Source organism: Lactuca saligna, chromosome 1, assembly GCF_052625555.1.
Source record: "Lactuca saligna cultivar CGN05327 chromosome 1, ASM5262555v1, whole genome shotgun sequence".
NCBI classification, from domain to species: Eukaryota; Viridiplantae; Streptophyta; class Magnoliopsida; order Asterales; family Asteraceae; genus Lactuca; species Lactuca saligna.
The window spans coordinates 157,703,387-157,722,098 of record NC_136417.1 but is presented as its reverse complement, the minus strand read 5'-3'; the positions used below and the strand labels follow the sequence as shown (position 1 = coordinate 157,722,098).

The window sequence follows — 18,712 nt, the reverse complement described above, 5'->3', positions numbered from 1 at the left end:
CTGCGGAGTTCTGATGGGATCCGGTGCATTAGTGCTGGTATGATCGCACCCGAAATACTATCCATGCTTATTGTTTTTATGTTTTACAAGACGCAGAACCTCGTTTGCTTTCGGACGCGAGGCGTGGGACCCACGTGATGGATCGGCTCGGTTCGGGAAACAAGAAAACAATCAACATTGAACCGGAGGCCGCCCGAGCATGGATATAGCAAGAAAGAAAAAAAAACGCACCTAAAACATAAAAAAACGCAGACGGGCAACGAAAAAGGGGGTGCAACACGAGGACTTCCCAGGGGGTCACCCATCCTAGTACTACTCTCGCCCAAGCACGCTTAACTGCGGAGTTCTGATGGGATCCGGTGCATTAGTGCTGGTATGATCGCACCCGAAATACTATCCATGCTTATTGTTTTTATGTCCTACAAGACGCAGAACCTCGTTTGCTTTCGGACGCGAGGCGTGGGACCCACGTGATGGATCGGCTCGGTTCGGGAAACAAGAAAACAATCAACATTGAACCGGAGGCCGCCCGAGCATGGATATAGCAAGAAAGAAAAAAAAAAACGCACCTAAAACATAAAAAAACGCAGACGGGCAACGAAAAAGGGGGTGCAACACGAGGACTTCCCAGGGGGTCACCCATCCTAGTACTACTCTCGCCCAAGCACGCTTAACTGCGGAGTTCTGATGGGATCCGGTGCATTAGTGCTGGTATGATCGCACCCGAAATACTATCCATGCTTATTGTTTTTATGTCCTACAAGACGCAGAACCTCGTTTGCTTTCGGACGCGAGGCGTGGGACCCACGTGATGGATCGGCTCGGTTCGGGAAACAAGAAAACAATCAACATTGAACCGGAGGCCGCCCGAGCATGGATATAGCAAGAAAGAAAAAAAAAACGCACCTAAAACATAAAAAAACGCAGACGATCAACGAAAAAGGGGGTGCAACACGAGGACTTCCCAGGGGGTCACCCATCCTAGTACTACTCTCGCCCAAGCACGCTTAACTGCGGAGTTCTGATGGGATCCGGTGCATTAGTGCTGGTATGATCGCACCCGAAATACTATCCATGCTTATTGTTTTTATGTCCTACAAGACGCAGAACCTCGTTTGCTTTCGGACGCGAGGCGTGGGACCCACGTGATGGATCGGCTCGGTTCGGGAAACAAGAAAACAATCAACATTGAACCGGAGGCCGCCCGAGCATGGATATAGCAAGAAAGAAAAAAAAAACGCACCTAAAACATAAAAAAACGCAGACGATCAACGAAAAAGGGGGTGCAACACGAGGACTTCCCAGGGGGTCACCCATCCTAGTACTACTCTCGCCCAAGCACGCTTAACTGCGGAGTTCTGATGGGATCCGGTGCATTAGTGCTGGTATGATCGCACCCGAAATACTATCCATGCTTATTGTTTTTATGTCCTACAAGACGCAGAACCTCGTTTGCTTTCGGACGCGAGGCGTGGGACCCACGTGATGGATCGGCTCGGTTCGGGAAACAAGAAAACAATCAACATTGAACCGGAGGCCGCCCGAGCATGGATATAGCAAGAAAGAAAAAAAAAACGCACCTAAAACATAAAAAAACGCAGACGATCAACGAAAAAGGGGGTGCAACACGAGGACTTCCCAGGGGGTCACCCATCCTAGTACTACTCTCGCCCAAGCACGCTTAACTGCGGAGTTCTGATGGGATCCGGTGCATTAGTGCTGGTATGATCGCACCCGAAATACTATCCATGCTTATTGTTTTTATGTCTTACAAGACGCAGAACCTCGTTTTCTTTCGGACGCGAGGCGTGGGACCAACGTGATGGATCGGCTCGGTTCGGGAAACAAGAAAACAATCAACATTGAACCGGAGGCCGCCCGAGCATGGATATAGCAAGAAAGAAAAAAAAAACGCACCTAAAACATAAAAAAACGCAGACGGGCAACGAAAAAGGGGGTGCAACACGAGGACTTCCCAGGGGGTCACCCATCCTAGTACTACTCTCGCCCAAGCACGCTTAACTGCGGAGTTCTGATGGGATCCGGTGCATTAGTGCTGGTATGATCGCACCCGAAATACTATTCATGCTTATTGTTTTTATGTCCTACAAGACGCAGAACCTCGTTTGCTTTCGGACGCGAGGCGTGGGACCCACGTGATGGATCGGCTCGGTTCGGGAAACAAGAAAACAATCAACATTGAACCGGAGGCCGCCCGAGCATGGATATAGCAAGAAAGAAAAAAAAAACGCACCTAAAACATAAAAAAAGGCAGACGGGCAACGAAAAAGGGGGTGCAACACGAGGACTTCCCAGGGGGTCACCCATCCTAGTACTACTCTCGCCCAAGCACGCTTAACTGCGGAGTTCTGATGGGATCCGGTGCATTAGTGCTGGTATGATCGCACCCGAAATACTATCCATGCTTATTGTTTTTATGTCCTACAAGACGCAGAACCTCGTTTGCTTTCGGACGCGAGGCGTGGGACCCACGTGATGGATCGGCTCGGTTCGGGAAACAAGAAAACAATCAACATTGAACCGGAGGCCGCCCGAGCATGGATATAGCAAGAAAGAAAAAAAAAACGCACCTAAAACATAAAAAAACGCAGACGGGCAACGAAAAAGGGGGTGCAACACGAGGACTTCCCAGGGGGTCACCCATCCTAGTACTACTCTCGCCCAAGCACGCTTAACTGCGGAGTTCTGATGGGATCCGGTGCATTAGTGCTGGTATGATCGCACCCGAAATACTATCCATGCTTATTGTTTTTATGTCCTACAAGACGCAGAACCTCGTTTGCTTTCGGACGCGAGGCGTGGGACCCACGTGATGGATCGGCTCGGTTCGGGAAACAAGAAAACAATCAACATTGAACCGGAGGCCGCCCGAGCATGGATATAGCAAGAAAGAAAAAAAAACGCACCTAAAACATAAAAAAACGCAGACGGGCAACGAAAAAGGGGGTGCAACACGAGGACTTCCCAGGGGGTCACCCATCCTAGTACTACTCTCGCCCAAGCACGCTTAACTGCGGAGTTCTGATGGGATCCGGTGCATTAGTGCTGGTATGATCGCACCCGAAATACTATCCATGCTTATTGTTTTTATGTCCTACAAGACGCAGAACCTCGTTTGCTTTCGGACGCGAGGCGTGGGACCCACGTGATGGATCGGCTCGGTTCGGGAAACAAGAAAACAATCAACATTGAACCGGAGGCCGCCCGAGCATGGATATAGCAAGAAAGAAAAAAAAAACGCACCTAAAACATAAAAAAACGCAGACGGGCAACGAAAAAAGGGGTGCAACACGAGGACTTCCCAGGGGGTCACCCATCCTAGTACTACTCTCGCCCAAGCACGCTTAGCTGCGGAGTGCTGATGGGATCCGGTGCATTAGTGCTGGTATGATCGCACCCGAAATACTATCCATGCTTATTGTTTTTATGTCCTACAAGACGCAGAACCTCGTTTGCTTTCGGACGCGAGGCGTGGGACCCACGTGATGGATCGGCTCGGTTCGGGAAACAAGAAAACAATCAACATTGAACCGGAGGCCGCCCGAGCATGGATATAGCAAGAAAGAAAAAAAAAAACGCACCTAAAACATAAAAAAACGCAGACGGGCAACGAAAAAGGGGGTGCAACACGAGGACTTCCCAGGGGGTCACCCATCCTAGTACTACTCTCGCCCAAGCACGCTTAACTGCGGAGTTCTGATGGGATCCGGTGCATTAGTGCTGGTATGATCGCACCCGAAATACTATCCATGCTTATTGTTTTTATGTCCTACAAGACGCAGAACCTCGTTTGCTTTCGGACGCGAGGCGTGGGACCCACGTGATGGATCGGCTCGGTTCGGGAAACAAGAAAACAATCAACATTGAACCGGAGGCCGCCCGAGCATGGATATAGCAAGAAAGAAAAAAAAAACGCACCTAAAACATAAAAAAACGCAGACGATCAACGAAAAAGGGGGTGCAACACGAGGACTTCCCAGGGGGTCACCCATCCTAGTACTACTCTCGCCCAAGCACGCTTAACTGCGGAGTTCTGATGGGATCCGGTGCATTAGTGCTGGTATGATCGCACCCGAAATACTATCCATGCTTATTGTTTTTATGTCCTACAAGACGCAGAACCTCGTTTGCTTTCGGACGCGAGGCGTGGGACCCACGTGATGGATCGGCTCGGTTCGGGAAACAAGAAAACAATCAACATTGAACCGGAGGCCGCCCGAGCATGGATATAGCAAGAAAGAAAAAAAAAAACGCACCTAAAACATAAAAAAACGCAGACGGGCAACGAAAAAGGGGGTGCAACACGAGGACTTCCCAGGGGGTCACCCATCCTAGTACTACTCTCGCCCAAGCACGCTTAACTGCGGAGTTCTGATGGGATCCGGTGCATTAGTGCTGGTATGATCGCACCCGAAATACTATCCATGCTTATTGTTTTTATGTCCTACAAGACGCAGAACCTCGTTTGCTTTCGGACGCGAGGCGTGGGACCCACGTGATGGATCGGCTCGGTTCGGGAAACAAGAAAACAATCAACATTGAACCGGAGGCCGCCCGAGCATGGATATAGCAAGAAAGAAAAAAAAAACGCACCTAAAACATAAAAAAACGCAGACGGGCAACGAAAAAGGGGGTGCAACACGAGGACTTCCCAGGGGGTCACCCATCCTAGTACTACTCTCGCCCAAGCACGCTTAACTGCGGAGTTCTGGTGGGATCCGGTGCATTAGTGCTGGTATGATCGCACCCGAAATACTATCCATGCTTATTGTTTTTATGTCCTACAAGACGCAGAACCTCGTTTGCTTTCGGACGCGAGGCGTGGGACCCACGTGATGGATCGGCTCGGTTCGGGAAACAAGAAAACAATCAACATTGAACCGGAGGCCGCCCGAGCATGGATATAGCAAGAAAGAAAAAAAAAACGCACCTAAAACATAAAAAAACGCAGACGGGCAACGAAAAAGGGGGTGCAACACGAGGACTTCCCAGGGGGTCACCCATCCTAGTACTACTCTCGCCCAAGCACGCTTAACTGCGGAGTTCTGATGGGATCCGGTGCATTAGTGCTGGTATGATCGCACCCGAAATACTATCCATGCTTATTGTTTTTATGTCCTACAAGACGCAGAACCTCGTTTGCTTTCGGACGCGAGGCGTGGGACCCACGTGATGGATCGGCTCGGTTCGGGAAACAAGAAAACAATCAACATTGAACCGGAGGCCGCCCGAGCATGGATATAGCAAGAAAGAAAAAAAAAACGCACCTAAAACATAAAAAAACGCAGACGGGCAACGAAAAAGGGGGTGCAACACGAGGACTTCCCAGGGGGTCACCCATCCTAGTACTACTCTCGCCCAAGCACGCTTAACTGCGGAGTTCTGATGGGATCCGGTGCATTAGTGCTGGTATGATCGCACCCGAAATACTATCCATGCTTATTGTTTTTATGTCCTACAAGACGCAGAACCTCGTTTGCTTTCGGACGCGAGGCGTGGGACCCACGTGATGGATCGGCTCGGTTCGGGAAACAAGAAAACAATCAACATTGAACCGGAGGCCGCCCGAGCATGGATATAGCAAGAAAGAAAAAAAAAACGCACCTAAAACATAAAAAAACGCAGACGGGCAACGAAAAAGGGGGTGCAACACGAGGACTTCCCAGGGGGTCACCCATCCTAGTACTACTCTCGCCCAAGCACGCTTAACTGCGGAGTTCTGATGGGATCCGGTGCATTAGTGCTGGTATGATCGCACCCGAAATACTATCCATGCTTATTGTTTTTATGTCCTACAAGACGCAGAACCTCGTTTGCTTTCGGACGCGAGGCGTGGGACCCACGTGATGGATCGGCTCGGTTCGGGAAACAAGAAAACAATCAACATTGAACCGGAGGCCGCCCGAGCATGGATATAGCAAGAAAGAAAAAAAAAACGCACCTAAAACGTAAAAAAACGCAGACGGGCAACGAAAAAGGGGGTGCAACACGAGGACTTCCCAGGGGGTCAACCATCCTAGTACTACTCTCGCCCAAGCACGCTTAACTGCGGAGTTCTGATGGGATCCGGTGCATTAGTGCTGGTATGATCGCACCCGAAATACTATCCATGCTTATTGTTTTTATGTCCTACAAGACGCAGAACCTCGTTTGCTTTCGGACGCGAGGCGTGGGACCCACGTGATGGATCGGCTCGGTTCGGGAAACAAGAAAACAATCAACATTGAACCGGAGGCCGCCCGAGCATGGATATAGCAAGAAAGAAAAAAAAAACGCACCTAAAACATAAAAAAACGCAGACGGGCAACGAAAAAGGGGGTGCAACACGAGGACTTCCCAGGGGGTCACCCATCCTAGTACTACTCTCGCCCAAGCACGCTTAACTGCGGAGTTCTGATGGGATCCGGTGCATTAGTGCTGGTATGATCGCACCCGAAATACTATCCATGCTTATTGTTTTTATGTCCTACAAGACGCAGAACCTCGTTTGCTTTCGGACGCGAGGCGTGGGACCCACGTGATGGATCGGCTCGGTTCGGGAAACAAGAAAACAATCAACATTGAACCGGAGGCCGCCCGAGCATGGATATAGCAAGAAAGAAAAAAAAAAACGCACCTAAAACATAAAAAAACGCAGACGGGCAACGAAAAAGGGGGTGCAACACGAGGACTTCCCAGGGGGTCAACCATCCTAGTACTACTCTCGCCCAAGCACGCTTAACTGCGGAGTTCTGATGGGATCCGGTGCATTAGTGCTGGTATGATCGCACCCGAAATACTATCCATGCTTATTGTTTTTATGTCCTACAAGACGCAGAACCTCGTTTGCTTTCGGACGCGAGGCGTGGGACCCACGTGATGGATCGGCTCGGTTCGGGAAACAAGAAAACAATCAACATTGAACCGGAGGCCGCCCGAGCATGGATATAGCAAGAAAGAAAAAAAAAAAACGCACCTAAAACATAAAAAAACGCAGACGGGCAACGAAAAAGGGGGTGCAACACGAGGACTTCCCAGGGGGTCACCCATCCTAGTACTACTCTCGCCCAAGCACGCTTAACTGCGGAGTTCTGATGGGATCCGGTGCATTAGTGCTGGTATGATCGCACCCGAAATACTATCCATGCTTATTGTTTTTATGTCTTACAAGACGCAGAACCTCGTTTGCTTTCGGACGCGAGGCGTGGGACCCACGTGATGGATCGGCTCGGTTCGGGAAACAAGAAAACAATCAACATTGAACCGGAGGCCGCCCGAGCATGGATATAGCAAGAAAGAAAAAAAAAACGCACCTAAAACATAAAAAAACGCAGACGGGCAACGAAAAAGGGGGTGCAACACGAGGACTTCCCAGGGGGTCACCCATCCTAGTACTACTCTCGCCCAAGCACGCTTAACTGCGGAGTTCTGATGGGATCCGGTGCATTAGTGCTGGTATGATCGCACCCGAAATACTATCCATGCTTATTGTTTTTATGTCCTACAAGACGCAGAACCTCGTTTGCTTTCGGACGCGAGGCGTGGGACCCACGTGATGGATCGGCTCGGTTCGGGAAACAAGAAAACAATCAACATTGAACCGGAGGCCGCCCGAGCATGGATATAGCAAGAAAGAAAAAAAAAACGCACCTAAAACATAAAAAAACGCAGACGGGCAACGAAAAAGGGGGTCCAACACGAGGATTTCCCAGGGGGTCACCCATCCTAGTACTACTCTCGCCCAAGCACGCTTAACTGCGGAGTTCTGATGGGATCCGGTGCATTAGTGCTGGTATGATCGCACCCGAAATACTATCCATGCTTATTGTTTTTATGTCTTACAAGACGCAGAACCTCGTTTGCTTTCGGACGCGAGGCGTGGGACCCACGTGATGGATCGGCTCGGTTCGGGAAACAAGAAAACAATCAACATTGAACCGGAGGCCGCCCGAGCATGGATATAGCAAGAAAGAAAAAAAAAACGCACCTAAAACATAAAAAAACGCAGACGATCAACGAAAAAGGGGGTGCAACACGAGGACTTCCCAGGGGGTCACCCATCCTAGTACTACTCTCGCCCAAGCACGCTTAACTGCGGAGTTCTGATGGGATCCAGTGCATTAGTGCTGGTATGATCGCACCCGAAATACTATCCATGCTTATTGTTTTTATGTCCTACAAGACGCAGAACCTCGTTTGCTTTCGGACGCGAGGCGTGGGACCCACGTGATGGATCGGCTCGGTTCGGGAAACAAGAAAACAATCAACATTGAACCGGAGGCCGCCCGAGCATGGATATAGCAAGAAAGAAAAAAAAAAAACGCACCTAAAACATAAAAAAACGCAGACGGGCAACGAAAAAGGGGGTGCAACACGAGGACTTCCCAGGGGGTCACCCATCCTAGTACTACTCTCGCCCAAGCACGCTTAACTGCGGAGTTCTGATGGGATCCGGTGCATTAGTGCTGGTATGATCGCACCCGAAATACTATCCATGCTTATTGTTTTTATGTCCTACAAGACGCAGAACCTCGTTTGCTTTCGGACGCGAGGCGTGGGACCCACGTGATGGATCGGCTCGGTTCGGGAAACAAGAAAACAATCAACATTGAACCGGAGGCCGCCCGAGCATGGATATAGCAAGAAAGAAAAAAAAAACGCACCTAAAACATAAAAAAACGCAGACGGGCAACGAAAAAGGGGGTGCAACACGAGGACTTCCCAGGGGGTCACCCATCCTAGTACTACTCTCGCCCAAGCACGCTTAACTGCGGAGTTCTGATGGGATCCGGTGCATTAGTGCTGGTATGATCGCACCCGAAATACTATCCATGCTTATTGTTTTTATGTCCTACAAGACGCAGAACCTCGTTTGCTTTCGGACGCGAGGCGTGGGACCCACGTGATGGATCGGCTCGGTTCGGGAAACAAGAAAACAATCAACATTGAACCGGAGGCCGCCCGAGCATGGATATAGCAAGAAAGAAAAAAAAAACGCACCTAAAACATAAAAAAACGCAGACGGGCAACGAAAAAGGGGGTGCAACACGAGGACTTCCCAGGGGGTCACCCATCCTAGTACTACTCTCGCCCAAGCACGCTTAACTGCGGAGTTCTGATGGGATCCGGTGCATTAGTGCTGGTATGATCGCACCCGAAATACTATCCATGCTTATTGTTTTTATGTCCTACAAGACGCAGAACCTCGTTTGCTTTCGGACGCGAGGCGTGGGACCCACGTGATGGATCGGCTCGGTTCGGGAAACAAGAAAACAATCAACATTGAACCGGAGGCCGCCCGAGCATGGATATAGCAAGAAAGAAAAAAAAAACGCACCTAAAACATAAAAAAACGCAGACGGGCAACGAAAAAGGGGGTGCAACACGAGGACTTCCCAGGGGGTCACCCATCCTAGTACAACTCTCGCCCAAGCACGCTTAACTGCGGAGTTCTGATGGGATCCGGTGCATTAGTGCTGGTATGATCGCACCCGAAATACTATCCATGCTTATTGTTTTTATGTCCTACAAGACGCAGAACCTCGTTTGCTTTCGGACGCGAGGCGTGGGACCCACGTGATGGATCGGCTCGGTTCGGGAAACAAGAAAACAATCAACATTGAACCGGAGGCCGCCCGAGCATGGATATAGCAAGAAAGAAAAAAAAAACGCACCTAAAAAATAAAAAAACGCAGACGGGCAACGAAAAAGGGGGTGCAACACGAGGACTTCCCAGGGGGTCACCCATCCTAGTACTACTCTCGCCCAAGCACGCTTAACTGCGGAGTTCTGATGGGATCCGGTGCATTAGTGCTGGTATGATCGCACCCGAAATACTATCCATGCTTATTGTTTTTATGTCCTACAAGACGCAGAACCTCGTTTGCTTTCGGACGCGAGGCGTGGGACCCACGTGATGGATCGGCTCGGTTCGGGAAACAAGAAAACAATCAACATTGAACCGGAGGCCGCCCGAGCATGGATATAGCAAGAAAGAAAAAAAAAACGCACCTAAAACATAAAAAAACGCAGACGGGCAACGAAAAAAGGGGTGCAACACGAGGACTTCCCAGGGGGTCACCCATCCTAGTACTACTCTCGCCCAAGCACGCTTAGCTGCGGAGTGCTGATGGGATCCGGTGCATTAGTGCTGGTATGATCGCACCCGAAATACTATCCATGCTTATTGTTTTTATGTCCTACAAGACGCAGAACCTCGTTTGCTTTCGGACGCGAGGCGTGGGACCCACGTGATGGATCGGCTCGGTTCGGGAAACAAGAAAACAATCAACATTGAACCGGAGGCCGCCCGAGCATGGATATAGCAAGAAAGAAAAAAAAAACGCACCTAAAACATAAAAAAACGCAGACGGGCAACGAAAAAGGGGGTGCAACACGAGGACTTCCCAGGGGGTCACCCATCCTAGTACTACTCTCGCCCAAGCACGCTTAACTGCGGAGTTCTGATGGGATCCGGTGCATTAGTGCTGGTATGATCGCACCCGAAATACTATCCATGCTTATTGTTTTTATGTCCTACAAGACGCAGAACCTCGTTTGCTTTCGGACGCGAGGCGTGGGACCCACGTGATGGATCGGCTCGGTTCGGGAAACAAGAAAACAATCAACATTGAACCGGAGGCCGCCCGAGCATGGATATAGCAAGAAAGAAAAAAAAAACGCACCTAAAACATAAAAAAACGCAGACGGGCAACGAAAAAGGGGGTGCAACACGAGGACTTCCCAGGGGGTCACCCATCCTAGTACTACTCTCGCCCAAGCACGCTTAGCTGCGGAGTGCTGATGGGATCCGGTGCATTAGTGCTGGTATGATCGCACCCGAAATACTATCCATGCTTATTGTTTTTATGTCCTACAAGACGCAGAACCTCGTTTGCTTTCGGACGCGAGGCGTGGGACCCACGTGATGGATCGGCTCGGTTCGGGAAACAAGAAAACAATCAACATTGAACCGGAGGCCGCCCGAGCATGGATATAGCAAGAAAGAAAAAAAAAACGCACCTAAAACATAAAAAAACGCAGACGGGCAACGAAAAAGGGGGTGCAACACGAGGACTTCCCAGGGGGTCACCCATCCTAGTACTACTCTCGCCCAAGCACGCTTAACTGCGGAGTTCTGATGGGATCCGGTGCATTAGTGCTGGTATGATCGCACCCGAAATACTATCCATGCTTATTGTTTTTATGTCCTACAAGACGCAGAACCTCGTTTGCTTTCGGACGCGAGGCGTGGGACCCACGTGATGGATCGGCTCGGTTCGGGAAACAAGAAAACAATCAACATTGAACCGGAGGCCGCCCGAGCATGGATATAGCAAGAAAGAAAAAAAAAACGCACCTAAAACATAAAAAAACGCAGACGGGCAACGAAAAAGGGGGTGCAACACGAGGACTTCCCAGGGGGTCACCCATCCTAGTACTACTCTCGCCCAAGCACGCTTAACTGCGGAGTTCTGATGGGATCCGGTGCATTAGTGCTGGTATGATCGCACCCGAAATACTATCCATGCTTATTGTTTTTATGTCCTACAAGACGCAGAACCTCGTTTGCTTTCGGACGCGAGGCGTGGGACCCACGTGATGGATCGGCTCGGTTCGGGAAACAAGAAAACAATCAACATTGAACCGGAGGCCGCCCGAGCATGGATATAGCAAGAAAGAAAAAAAAAACGCACCTAAAACATAAAAAAACGCAGACGGGCAACGAAAAAGGGGGTGCAACACGAGGATTTCCCAGGGGGTCACCCATCCTAGTACTACTCTCGCCCAAGCACGCTTAACTGCGGAGTTCTGATGGGATCCGGTGCATTAGTGCTGGTATGATCGCACCCGAAATACTATCCATGCTTATTGTTTTTATGTCTTACAAGACGCAGAACCTCGTTTGCTTTCGGACGCGAGGCGTGGGACCCACGTGATGGATCGGCTCGGTTCGGGAAACAAGAAAACAATCAACATTGAACCGGAGGCCGCCCGAGCATGGATATAGCAAGAAAGATAAAAAAAACGCACCTAAAACATAAAAAAACGCAGACGGGCAACGAAAAAGGGGGTGCAACACGAGGACTTCCCAGGGGGTCACCCATCCTAGTACTACTCTCGCCCAAGCACACTTAACTGCGGAGTTCTGATGGGATCCGGTGCATTAGTGCTGGTATGATCGCACCCGAAATACTATCCATGCTTATTGTTTTTATGTCTTACAAGACGCAGAACCTCGTTTGCTTTCGGACGCGAGGCGTGGGACCCACGTGATGGATCGGCTCGGTTCGGGAAACAAGAAAACAATCAACATTGAACCGGAGGCCGCCCGAGCATGGATATAGCAAGAAAGAAAAAAAAAACGCACCTAAAACATAAAAAAACGCAGACGGGCAACGAAAAAGGGGGTGCAACACGAGGACTTCCCAGGGGGTCACCCATCCTAGTACTACTCTCGCCCAAGCACGCTTAACTGCGGAGTTCTGATGGGATCCGGTGCATTAGTGCTGGTATGATCGCACCCGAAATACTATCCATGCTTATTGTTTTTATGTCCTACAAGACGCAGAACCTCGTTTGCTTTCGGACGCGAGGCGTGGGACCCACGTGATGGATCGGCTCGGTTCGGGAAACAAGAAAACAATCAACATTGAACCGGAGGCCGCCCGAGCATGGATATAGCAAGAAAGAAAAAAAAAACGCACCTAAAACATAAAAAAACGCAGACGGGCAACGAAAAAGGGGGTGCAACACGAGGACTTCCCAGGGGGTCACCCATCCTAGTACTACTCTCGCCCAAGCACGCTTAACTGCGGAGTTCTGATGGGATCCGGTGCATTAGTGCTGGTATGATCGCACCCGAAATACTATCCATGCTTATTGTTTTTATGTCCTACAAGACGCAGAACCTCGTTTGCTTTCGGACGCGAGGCGTGGGACCCACGTGATGGATCGGCTCGGTTCGGGAAACAAGAAAACAATCAACATTGAACCGGAGGCCGCCCGAGCATGGATATAGCAAGAAAGAAAAAAAAAACGCACCTAAAACATAAAAAAACGCAGACGAGCAACGAAAAAGGGGGTGCAACACGAGGACTTCCCAGGGGGTCACCCATCCTAGTACTACTCTCGCCCAAGCACGCTTAACTGCGGAGTTCTGATGGGATCCGGTGCATTAGTGCTGGTATGATCGCACCCGAAATACTATCCATGCTTATTGTTTTTATGTCTTACAAGACGCAGAACCTCGTTTTCTTTCGGACGCGAGGCGTGGGACCCACGTGATGGATCGGCTCGGTTCGGGAAACAAGAAAACAATCAACATTGAACCGGAGGCCGCCCGAGCATGGATATAGCAAGAAAGAAAAAAAAAACGCACCTAAAACATAAAAAAACGCAGACGGGCAACGAAAAAGGGGGTGCAACACGAGGACTTCCCAGGGGGTCACCCATCCTAGTACTACTCTCGCCCAAGCACGCTTAATTGCGGAGTTATGATGGGATCCGGTGCATTAGTGCTGGTATGATCGCACCCGAAATACTATCCATGCTTATTGTTTTTATGTCCTACAAGACGCAGAACCTCGTTTTCTTTCGGACGCGAGGCGTGGGACCCACGTGATGGATCGGCTCGGTTCGGGAAACAAGAAAACAATCAACATTGAACCGGAGGCCGCCCGAGCATGGATATAGCAAGAAAGAAAAAAAAAACGCACCTAAAACATAAAAAAACGCAGACGGGCAACGAAAAAGGGGGTGCAACACGAGGACTTCCCAGGGGGTCACCCATCCTAGTACTACTCTCGCCCAAGCACGCTTAACTGCGGAGTTCTGATGGGATCCGGTGCATTAGTGCTGGTATGATCGCACCCGAAATACTATCCATGCTTATTGTTTTTATGTCCTACAAGACGCAGAACCTCGTTTGCTTTCGGACGCGAGGCGTGGGACCCACGTGATGGATCGGCTCGGTTCGGGAAACAAGAAAACAATCAACATTGAACCGGAGGCCGCCCGAGCATGGATATAGCAAGAAAGAAAAAAAAAACGCACCTAAAACATAAAAAAACGCAGACGAGCAACGAAAAAGGGGGTGCAACACGAGGACTTCCCAGGGGGTCACCCATCCTAGTACTACTCTCGCCCAAGCACGCTTAACTGCGGAGTTCTGATGGGATCCGGTGCATTAGTGCTGGTATGATCGCACCCGAAATACTATCCATGCTTATTGTTTTTATGTCTTACAAGACGCAGAACCTCGTTTTCTTTCGGACGCGAGGCGTGGGACCCACGTGATGGATCGGCTCGGTTCGGGAAACAAGAAAACAATCAACATTGAACCGGAGGCCGCCCGAGCATGGATATAGCAAGAAAGAAAAAAAAAAACGCACCTAAAACATAAAAAAACGCAGACGGGCAACGAAAAAGGGGGTGCAACACGAGGACTTCCCAGGGGGTCACCCATCCTAGTACTACTCTCGCCCAAGCACGCTTAACTGCGGAGTTATGATGGGATCCGGTGCATTAGTGCTGGTATGATCGCACCCGAAATACTATCCATGCTTATTGTTTTTATGTCTTACAAGACGCAGAACCTCGTTTTCTTTCGGACGCGAGGCGTGGGACCCACGTGATGGATCGGCTCGGTTCGGGAAACAAGAAAACAATCAACATTGAACCGGAGGCCGCCCGAGCATGGATATAGCAAGAAAGAAAAAAAAAACGCACCTAAAACATAAAAAAACGCAGACGGGCAACGAAAAAGGGGGTGCAACACGAGGACTTCCCAGGGGGTCACCCATCCTAGTACTACTCTCGCCCAAGCACGCTTAACTGCGGAGTTCTGATGGGATCCGGTGCATTAGTGCTGGTATGATCGCACCCGAAATACTATCCATGCTTATTGTTTTTATGTCCTACAAGAAGCAGAACCTCGTTTGCTTTCGGACGCGAGGCGTGGGACCCACGTGATGGATCGGCTCGGTTCGGGAAACAAGAAAACAATCAACATTGAACCGGAGGCCGCCCGAGCATGGATATAGCAAGAAAGAAAAAAAAAACGCACCTAAAACATAAAAAAACGCAGACGGGCAACGAAAAAGGGGGTGCAACACGAGGACTTCCCAGGGGGTCAACCATCCTAGTACTACTCTCGCCCAAGCACGCTTAACTGCGGAGTTCTGATGGGATCCGGTGCATTAGTGCTGGTATGATCGCACCCGAAATACTATCCATGCTTATTGTTTTTATGTCCTACAAGACGCAGAACCTCGTTTGCTTTCGGACGCGAGGCGTGGGACCCACGTGATGGATCGGCTCGGTTCGGGAAACAAGAAAACAATCAACATTGAACCGGAGGCCGCCCGAGCATGGATATAGCAAGAAAGAAAAAAAAAAAAACGCACCTAAAACATAAAAAAACGCAGACGGGCAACGAAAAAGGGGGTGCAACACGAGGACTTCCCAGGGGGTCACCCATCCTAGTACTACTCTCGCCCAAGCACGCTTAACTGCGGAGTTCTGATGGGATCCGGTGCATTAGTGCTGGTATGATCGCACCCGAAATACTATCCATGCTTATTGTTTTTATGTCTTACAAGACGCAGAACCTCGTTTGCTTTCGGACGCGAGGCGTGGGACCCACGTGATGGATCGGCTCGGTTCGGGAAACAAGAAAACAATCAACATTGAACCGGAGGCCGCCCGAGCATGGATATAGCAAGAAAGAAAAAAAAAAAACGCACCTAAAACATAAAAAAACGCAGACGGGCAACGAAAAAGGGGGTGCAAGACGAGGACTTCCCAGGGGGTCACCCATCCTAGTACTACTCTCGCCCAAGCACGCTTAACTGCGGAGTTCTGATGGGATCCGGTGCATTAGTGCTGGTATGATCGCACCCGAAATACTATCCATGCTTATTGTTTTTATGTCTTACAAGACGCAGAACCTCGTTTGCTTTCGGACGCGAGGCGTGGGACCCACGTGATGGATCGGCTCGGTTCGGGAAACAAGAAAACAATCAACATTGAACCGGAGGCCGCCCGAGCATGGATATAGCAAGAAAGAAAAAAAAAACGCACCTAAAACATAAAAAAACGCAGACGGGCAACGAAAAAGGGGGTGCAACACGAGGACTTCCCAGGGGGTCACCCATCCTAGTACTACTCTCGCCCAAGCACGCTTAACTGCGGAGTTCTGATGGGATCCGGTGCATTAGTGCTGGTATGATCGCACCCGAAATACTATCCATGCTTATTGTTTTTATGTCCTACAAGACGCAGAACCTCGTTTGCTTTCGGACGCGAGGCGTGGGACCCACGTGATGGATCGGCTCGGTTCGGGAAACAAGAAAACAATCAACATTGAACCGGAGGCCGCCCGAGAATGGATATAGCAAGAAAGAAAAAAAAAACGCACCTAAAACATAAAAAAACGCAGACGGGCAACGAAAAAGGGGGTGCAACACGAGGATTTCCCAGGGGGTCACCCATCCTAGTACTACTCTCGCCCAAGCACGCTTAACTGCGGAGTTCTGATGGGATCCGGTGCATTAGTGCTGGTATGATCGCACCCGAAATACTATCCATGCTTATTGTTTTTATGTCCTACAAGACGCAGAACCTCGTTTGCTTTCGGACGCGAGGCGTGGGACCCACGTGATGGATCGGCTCGGTTCGGGAAACAAGAAAACAATCAACATTGAACCGGAGGCCGCCCGAGCATGGATATAGCAAGAAAGATAAAAAAAACGCACCTAAAACATAAAAAAACGCAGACGGGCAACGAAAAAGGGGGTGCAACACGAGGACTTCCCAGGGGGTCACCCATCCTAGTACTACTCTCGCCCAAGCACACTTAACTGCGGAGTTCTGATGGGATCCGGTGCATTAGTGCTGGTATGATCGCACCCGAAATACTATCCATGCTTATTGTTTTTATGTCTTACAAGACGCAGAACCTCGTTTGCTTTCGGACGCGAGGCGTGGGACCCACGTGATGGATCGGCTCGGTTCGGGAAACAAGAAAACAATCAACATTGAACCGGAGGCCGCCCGAGCATGGATATAGCAAGAAAGAAAAAAAAAACGCACCTAAAACATAAAAAAACGCAGACGGGCAACGAAAAAGGGGGTGCAACACGAGGACTTCCCAGGGGGTCACCCATCCTAGTACTACTCTCGCCCAAGCACGCTTAACTGCGGAGTTCTGATGGGATCCGGTGCATTAGTGCTGGTATGATCGCACCCGAAATACTATCCATGCTTATTGTTTTTATGTCCTACAAGACGCAGAACCTCGTTTGCTTTCGGACGCGAGGCGTGGGACCCACGTGATGGATCGGCTCGGTTCGGGAAACAAGAAAACAATCAACATTGAACCGGAGGCCGCCCGAGCATGGATATAGCAAGAAAGAAAAAAAAAACGCACCTAAAACATAAAAAAACGCAGACGGGCAACGAAAAAGGGGGTGCAACACGAGGACTTCCCAGGGGGTCACCCATCCTAGTACTACTCTCGCCCAAGCACGCTTAACTGCGGAGTTCTGATGGGATCCGGTGCATTAGTGCTGGTATGATCGCACCCGAAATACTATCCATGCTTATTGTTTTTATGTCCTACAAGACGCAGAACCTCGTTTGCTTTCGGACGCGAGGCGTGGGACCCACGTGATGGATCGGCTCGGTTCGGGAAACAAGAAAACAATCAACATTGAACCGGAGGCCGCCCGAGCATGGATATAGCAAGAAAGAAAAAAAAAACGCACCTAAAACATAAAAAAACGCAGACGAGCAACGAAAAAGGGGGTGCAACACGAGGACTTCCCAGGGGGTCACCCATCCTAGTACTACTCTCGCCCAAGCACGCTTAACTGCGGAGTTCTGATGGGATCCGGTGCATTAGTGCTGGTATGATCGCACCCGAAATACTATCCATGCTTATTGTTTTTATGTCTTACAAGACGCAGAACCTCGTTTTCTTTCGGACGCGAGGCATGGGACCCACGTGATGGATCGGCTCGGTTCGGGAAACAAGAAAACAATCAACATTGAACCGGAGGCCGCCCGAGCATGGATATAGCAAGAAAGAAAAAAAAAACGCACCTAAAACATAAAAAAACGCAGACGGGCAACGAAAAAGGGGGTGCAACACGAGGACTTCCCAGGGGGTCACCCATCCTAGTACTACTCTCGCCCAAGCACGCTTAACTGCGGAGTTATGATGGGATCCGGTGCATTAGTGCTGGTATGATCGCACCCGAAATACTATCCATGCTTATTGTTTTTATGTCTTACAAGACGCAGAACCTCGTTTTCTTTCGGACGCGAGGCGTGGGACCCACGTGATGGATCGGCTCGGTTCGGGAAACAAGAAAACAATCAACATTGAACCGGAGGCCGCCCGAGCATGGATATAGCAAGAAAGAAAAAAAAAACGCACCTAAAACATAAAAAAACGCAGACGGGCAACGAAAAAGGGGGTGCAACACGAGGACTTCCCAGGGGGTCACCCATCCTAGTACTACTCTCGCCCAAGCACGCTTAACTGCGGAGTTCTGATGGGATCCGGTGCATTAGTGCTGGTATGATCGCACCCGAAATACTATCCATGCTTATTGTTTTTATGTCCTACAAGACGCAGAACCTCGTTTGCTTTCGGACGCGAGGCGTGGGACCCACGTGATGGATCGGCTCGGTTCGGGAAACAAGA

The 18,712-nt window shown here is 49.9% G+C and overlaps 56 non-coding genes across 56 annotated transcripts in view; all 56 read right to left on the bottom strand.

The window, feature by feature from the left end:
• The window catches only part of LOC145018572 (5S ribosomal RNA), a 119-nt gene extending 68 nt beyond the window's left edge, over nt 1-51 (bottom strand). The window contains exon 1 of the ribosomal RNA XR_013667079.1: nt 1-51. This exon is cut by the window's left edge and continues 68 nt beyond it. This is a non-coding gene — a ribosomal RNA (5S ribosomal RNA).
• A 217-nt stretch (nt 52-268) lies between these two features.
• LOC145018565 (5S ribosomal RNA) lies at nt 269-387 on the bottom strand. Its single transcript, XR_013667075.1, has one exon. It is a non-coding gene; the product is annotated as a 5S ribosomal RNA (ribosomal RNA).
• Nucleotides 388-606: 219 nt separating this feature from the next.
• On the bottom strand, nt 607-725 carry LOC145018557 (5S ribosomal RNA). The gene has a single exon (XR_013667071.1). It is a non-coding gene; the product is annotated as a 5S ribosomal RNA (ribosomal RNA).
• A 218-nt stretch (nt 726-943) lies between these two features.
• On the bottom strand, nt 944-1,062 carry LOC145018550 (5S ribosomal RNA). The gene has a single exon (XR_013667069.1). It is a non-coding gene; the product is annotated as a 5S ribosomal RNA (ribosomal RNA).
• Nucleotides 1,063-1,280: 218 nt separating this feature from the next.
• LOC145018546 (5S ribosomal RNA) lies at nt 1,281-1,399 on the bottom strand. Its single transcript, XR_013667067.1, has one exon. It is a non-coding gene; the product is annotated as a 5S ribosomal RNA (ribosomal RNA).
• Nucleotides 1,400-1,617: 218 nt separating this feature from the next.
• Nucleotides 1,618-1,736, bottom strand: LOC145018542 (5S ribosomal RNA). The gene has a single exon (XR_013667064.1). It is a non-coding gene; the product is annotated as a 5S ribosomal RNA (ribosomal RNA).
• Nucleotides 1,737-1,954: 218 nt separating this feature from the next.
• LOC145018535 (5S ribosomal RNA) lies at nt 1,955-2,073 on the bottom strand. Its single transcript, XR_013667058.1, has one exon. It is a non-coding gene; the product is annotated as a 5S ribosomal RNA (ribosomal RNA).
• Nucleotides 2,074-2,291: 218 nt separating this feature from the next.
• LOC145018530 (5S ribosomal RNA) lies at nt 2,292-2,410 on the bottom strand. The gene has a single exon (XR_013667057.1). It is a non-coding gene; the product is annotated as a 5S ribosomal RNA (ribosomal RNA).
• A 218-nt stretch (nt 2,411-2,628) lies between these two features.
• LOC145018521 (5S ribosomal RNA) lies at nt 2,629-2,747 on the bottom strand. Its single transcript, XR_013667056.1, has one exon. It is a non-coding gene; the product is annotated as a 5S ribosomal RNA (ribosomal RNA).
• A 217-nt stretch (nt 2,748-2,964) lies between these two features.
• On the bottom strand, nt 2,965-3,083 carry LOC145018508 (5S ribosomal RNA). The gene has a single exon (XR_013667047.1). It is a non-coding gene; the product is annotated as a 5S ribosomal RNA (ribosomal RNA).
• Nucleotides 3,084-3,301: 218 nt separating this feature from the next.
• Nucleotides 3,302-3,420, bottom strand: LOC145026143 (5S ribosomal RNA). Its single transcript, XR_013674134.1, has one exon. It is a non-coding gene; the product is annotated as a 5S ribosomal RNA (ribosomal RNA).
• Nucleotides 3,421-3,639: 219 nt separating this feature from the next.
• LOC145018501 (5S ribosomal RNA) lies at nt 3,640-3,758 on the bottom strand. The gene has a single exon (XR_013667044.1). It is a non-coding gene; the product is annotated as a 5S ribosomal RNA (ribosomal RNA).
• A 218-nt stretch (nt 3,759-3,976) lies between these two features.
• Nucleotides 3,977-4,095, bottom strand: LOC145018495 (5S ribosomal RNA). Its single transcript, XR_013667038.1, has one exon. It is a non-coding gene; the product is annotated as a 5S ribosomal RNA (ribosomal RNA).
• A 219-nt stretch (nt 4,096-4,314) lies between these two features.
• On the bottom strand, nt 4,315-4,433 carry LOC145018490 (5S ribosomal RNA). The gene has a single exon (XR_013667034.1). It is a non-coding gene; the product is annotated as a 5S ribosomal RNA (ribosomal RNA).
• A 218-nt stretch (nt 4,434-4,651) lies between these two features.
• LOC145025874 (5S ribosomal RNA) lies at nt 4,652-4,770 on the bottom strand. Its single transcript, XR_013673866.1, has one exon. It is a non-coding gene; the product is annotated as a 5S ribosomal RNA (ribosomal RNA).
• A 218-nt stretch (nt 4,771-4,988) lies between these two features.
• LOC145018484 (5S ribosomal RNA) lies at nt 4,989-5,107 on the bottom strand. The gene has a single exon (XR_013667033.1). It is a non-coding gene; the product is annotated as a 5S ribosomal RNA (ribosomal RNA).
• Nucleotides 5,108-5,325: 218 nt separating this feature from the next.
• LOC145018478 (5S ribosomal RNA) lies at nt 5,326-5,444 on the bottom strand. Its single transcript, XR_013667032.1, has one exon. It is a non-coding gene; the product is annotated as a 5S ribosomal RNA (ribosomal RNA).
• Nucleotides 5,445-5,662: 218 nt separating this feature from the next.
• LOC145018471 (5S ribosomal RNA) lies at nt 5,663-5,781 on the bottom strand. Its single transcript, XR_013667031.1, has one exon. It is a non-coding gene; the product is annotated as a 5S ribosomal RNA (ribosomal RNA).
• A 218-nt stretch (nt 5,782-5,999) lies between these two features.
• Nucleotides 6,000-6,118, bottom strand: LOC145025684 (5S ribosomal RNA). Its single transcript, XR_013673687.1, has one exon. It is a non-coding gene; the product is annotated as a 5S ribosomal RNA (ribosomal RNA).
• A 218-nt stretch (nt 6,119-6,336) lies between these two features.
• On the bottom strand, nt 6,337-6,455 carry LOC145018464 (5S ribosomal RNA). The gene has a single exon (XR_013667028.1). It is a non-coding gene; the product is annotated as a 5S ribosomal RNA (ribosomal RNA).
• A 219-nt stretch (nt 6,456-6,674) lies between these two features.
• LOC145025682 (5S ribosomal RNA) lies at nt 6,675-6,793 on the bottom strand. The gene has a single exon (XR_013673686.1). It is a non-coding gene; the product is annotated as a 5S ribosomal RNA (ribosomal RNA).
• A 220-nt stretch (nt 6,794-7,013) lies between these two features.
• On the bottom strand, nt 7,014-7,132 carry LOC145018456 (5S ribosomal RNA). The gene has a single exon (XR_013667026.1). It is a non-coding gene; the product is annotated as a 5S ribosomal RNA (ribosomal RNA).
• A 218-nt stretch (nt 7,133-7,350) lies between these two features.
• Nucleotides 7,351-7,469, bottom strand: LOC145018448 (5S ribosomal RNA). The gene has a single exon (XR_013667023.1). It is a non-coding gene; the product is annotated as a 5S ribosomal RNA (ribosomal RNA).
• A 218-nt stretch (nt 7,470-7,687) lies between these two features.
• Nucleotides 7,688-7,806, bottom strand: LOC145026757 (5S ribosomal RNA). The gene has a single exon (XR_013674711.1). It is a non-coding gene; the product is annotated as a 5S ribosomal RNA (ribosomal RNA).
• Nucleotides 7,807-8,024: 218 nt separating this feature from the next.
• LOC145025440 (5S ribosomal RNA) lies at nt 8,025-8,143 on the bottom strand. The gene has a single exon (XR_013673455.1). It is a non-coding gene; the product is annotated as a 5S ribosomal RNA (ribosomal RNA).
• Nucleotides 8,144-8,363: 220 nt separating this feature from the next.
• On the bottom strand, nt 8,364-8,482 carry LOC145018432 (5S ribosomal RNA). The gene has a single exon (XR_013667011.1). It is a non-coding gene; the product is annotated as a 5S ribosomal RNA (ribosomal RNA).
• Nucleotides 8,483-8,700: 218 nt separating this feature from the next.
• Nucleotides 8,701-8,819, bottom strand: LOC145018427 (5S ribosomal RNA). The gene has a single exon (XR_013667004.1). It is a non-coding gene; the product is annotated as a 5S ribosomal RNA (ribosomal RNA).
• Nucleotides 8,820-9,037: 218 nt separating this feature from the next.
• LOC145018423 (5S ribosomal RNA) lies at nt 9,038-9,156 on the bottom strand. The gene has a single exon (XR_013667003.1). It is a non-coding gene; the product is annotated as a 5S ribosomal RNA (ribosomal RNA).
• Nucleotides 9,157-9,374: 218 nt separating this feature from the next.
• LOC145025533 (5S ribosomal RNA) lies at nt 9,375-9,493 on the bottom strand. Its single transcript, XR_013673546.1, has one exon. It is a non-coding gene; the product is annotated as a 5S ribosomal RNA (ribosomal RNA).
• A 218-nt stretch (nt 9,494-9,711) lies between these two features.
• Nucleotides 9,712-9,830, bottom strand: LOC145018418 (5S ribosomal RNA). The gene has a single exon (XR_013666993.1). It is a non-coding gene; the product is annotated as a 5S ribosomal RNA (ribosomal RNA).
• A 218-nt stretch (nt 9,831-10,048) lies between these two features.
• Nucleotides 10,049-10,167, bottom strand: LOC145026142 (5S ribosomal RNA). Its single transcript, XR_013674133.1, has one exon. It is a non-coding gene; the product is annotated as a 5S ribosomal RNA (ribosomal RNA).
• Nucleotides 10,168-10,385: 218 nt separating this feature from the next.
• On the bottom strand, nt 10,386-10,504 carry LOC145018411 (5S ribosomal RNA). The gene has a single exon (XR_013666992.1). It is a non-coding gene; the product is annotated as a 5S ribosomal RNA (ribosomal RNA).
• Nucleotides 10,505-10,722: 218 nt separating this feature from the next.
• Nucleotides 10,723-10,841, bottom strand: LOC145026141 (5S ribosomal RNA). Its single transcript, XR_013674132.1, has one exon. It is a non-coding gene; the product is annotated as a 5S ribosomal RNA (ribosomal RNA).
• A 218-nt stretch (nt 10,842-11,059) lies between these two features.
• LOC145018405 (5S ribosomal RNA) lies at nt 11,060-11,178 on the bottom strand. The gene has a single exon (XR_013666991.1). It is a non-coding gene; the product is annotated as a 5S ribosomal RNA (ribosomal RNA).
• Nucleotides 11,179-11,396: 218 nt separating this feature from the next.
• On the bottom strand, nt 11,397-11,515 carry LOC145018398 (5S ribosomal RNA). The gene has a single exon (XR_013666988.1). It is a non-coding gene; the product is annotated as a 5S ribosomal RNA (ribosomal RNA).
• Nucleotides 11,516-11,733: 218 nt separating this feature from the next.
• LOC145022016 (5S ribosomal RNA) lies at nt 11,734-11,852 on the bottom strand. Its single transcript, XR_013670160.1, has one exon. It is a non-coding gene; the product is annotated as a 5S ribosomal RNA (ribosomal RNA).
• A 218-nt stretch (nt 11,853-12,070) lies between these two features.
• LOC145025312 (5S ribosomal RNA) lies at nt 12,071-12,189 on the bottom strand. Its single transcript, XR_013673333.1, has one exon. It is a non-coding gene; the product is annotated as a 5S ribosomal RNA (ribosomal RNA).
• A 218-nt stretch (nt 12,190-12,407) lies between these two features.
• On the bottom strand, nt 12,408-12,526 carry LOC145018389 (5S ribosomal RNA). The gene has a single exon (XR_013666986.1). It is a non-coding gene; the product is annotated as a 5S ribosomal RNA (ribosomal RNA).
• A 218-nt stretch (nt 12,527-12,744) lies between these two features.
• LOC145018382 (5S ribosomal RNA) lies at nt 12,745-12,863 on the bottom strand. The gene has a single exon (XR_013666982.1). It is a non-coding gene; the product is annotated as a 5S ribosomal RNA (ribosomal RNA).
• A 218-nt stretch (nt 12,864-13,081) lies between these two features.
• Nucleotides 13,082-13,200, bottom strand: LOC145018376 (5S ribosomal RNA). Its single transcript, XR_013666977.1, has one exon. It is a non-coding gene; the product is annotated as a 5S ribosomal RNA (ribosomal RNA).
• A 218-nt stretch (nt 13,201-13,418) lies between these two features.
• Nucleotides 13,419-13,537, bottom strand: LOC145027128 (5S ribosomal RNA). The gene has a single exon (XR_013675067.1). It is a non-coding gene; the product is annotated as a 5S ribosomal RNA (ribosomal RNA).
• A 218-nt stretch (nt 13,538-13,755) lies between these two features.
• Nucleotides 13,756-13,874, bottom strand: LOC145018363 (5S ribosomal RNA). Its single transcript, XR_013666970.1, has one exon. It is a non-coding gene; the product is annotated as a 5S ribosomal RNA (ribosomal RNA).
• A 218-nt stretch (nt 13,875-14,092) lies between these two features.
• LOC145018356 (5S ribosomal RNA) lies at nt 14,093-14,211 on the bottom strand. Its single transcript, XR_013666969.1, has one exon. It is a non-coding gene; the product is annotated as a 5S ribosomal RNA (ribosomal RNA).
• A 219-nt stretch (nt 14,212-14,430) lies between these two features.
• Nucleotides 14,431-14,549, bottom strand: LOC145026720 (5S ribosomal RNA). Its single transcript, XR_013674676.1, has one exon. It is a non-coding gene; the product is annotated as a 5S ribosomal RNA (ribosomal RNA).
• A 218-nt stretch (nt 14,550-14,767) lies between these two features.
• LOC145018353 (5S ribosomal RNA) lies at nt 14,768-14,886 on the bottom strand. The gene has a single exon (XR_013666967.1). It is a non-coding gene; the product is annotated as a 5S ribosomal RNA (ribosomal RNA).
• A 218-nt stretch (nt 14,887-15,104) lies between these two features.
• Nucleotides 15,105-15,223, bottom strand: LOC145025681 (5S ribosomal RNA). Its single transcript, XR_013673685.1, has one exon. It is a non-coding gene; the product is annotated as a 5S ribosomal RNA (ribosomal RNA).
• Nucleotides 15,224-15,444: 221 nt separating this feature from the next.
• LOC145018347 (5S ribosomal RNA) lies at nt 15,445-15,563 on the bottom strand. Its single transcript, XR_013666966.1, has one exon. It is a non-coding gene; the product is annotated as a 5S ribosomal RNA (ribosomal RNA).
• A 220-nt stretch (nt 15,564-15,783) lies between these two features.
• LOC145025822 (5S ribosomal RNA) lies at nt 15,784-15,902 on the bottom strand. The gene has a single exon (XR_013673817.1). It is a non-coding gene; the product is annotated as a 5S ribosomal RNA (ribosomal RNA).
• Nucleotides 15,903-16,120: 218 nt separating this feature from the next.
• LOC145018339 (5S ribosomal RNA) lies at nt 16,121-16,239 on the bottom strand. The gene has a single exon (XR_013666962.1). It is a non-coding gene; the product is annotated as a 5S ribosomal RNA (ribosomal RNA).
• A 218-nt stretch (nt 16,240-16,457) lies between these two features.
• Nucleotides 16,458-16,576, bottom strand: LOC145022005 (5S ribosomal RNA). The gene has a single exon (XR_013670149.1). It is a non-coding gene; the product is annotated as a 5S ribosomal RNA (ribosomal RNA).
• Nucleotides 16,577-16,794: 218 nt separating this feature from the next.
• Nucleotides 16,795-16,913, bottom strand: LOC145025311 (5S ribosomal RNA). Its single transcript, XR_013673332.1, has one exon. It is a non-coding gene; the product is annotated as a 5S ribosomal RNA (ribosomal RNA).
• A 218-nt stretch (nt 16,914-17,131) lies between these two features.
• On the bottom strand, nt 17,132-17,250 carry LOC145018334 (5S ribosomal RNA). The gene has a single exon (XR_013666958.1). It is a non-coding gene; the product is annotated as a 5S ribosomal RNA (ribosomal RNA).
• Nucleotides 17,251-17,468: 218 nt separating this feature from the next.
• LOC145018327 (5S ribosomal RNA) lies at nt 17,469-17,587 on the bottom strand. The gene has a single exon (XR_013666957.1). It is a non-coding gene; the product is annotated as a 5S ribosomal RNA (ribosomal RNA).
• A 218-nt stretch (nt 17,588-17,805) lies between these two features.
• LOC145018320 (5S ribosomal RNA) lies at nt 17,806-17,924 on the bottom strand. The gene has a single exon (XR_013666956.1). It is a non-coding gene; the product is annotated as a 5S ribosomal RNA (ribosomal RNA).
• A 218-nt stretch (nt 17,925-18,142) lies between these two features.
• LOC145026719 (5S ribosomal RNA) lies at nt 18,143-18,261 on the bottom strand. Its single transcript, XR_013674675.1, has one exon. It is a non-coding gene; the product is annotated as a 5S ribosomal RNA (ribosomal RNA).
• A 218-nt stretch (nt 18,262-18,479) lies between these two features.
• Nucleotides 18,480-18,598, bottom strand: LOC145018313 (5S ribosomal RNA). Its single transcript, XR_013666955.1, has one exon. It is a non-coding gene; the product is annotated as a 5S ribosomal RNA (ribosomal RNA).
• Between the last annotated feature and the right edge of the window lie 114 nt (nt 18,599-18,712).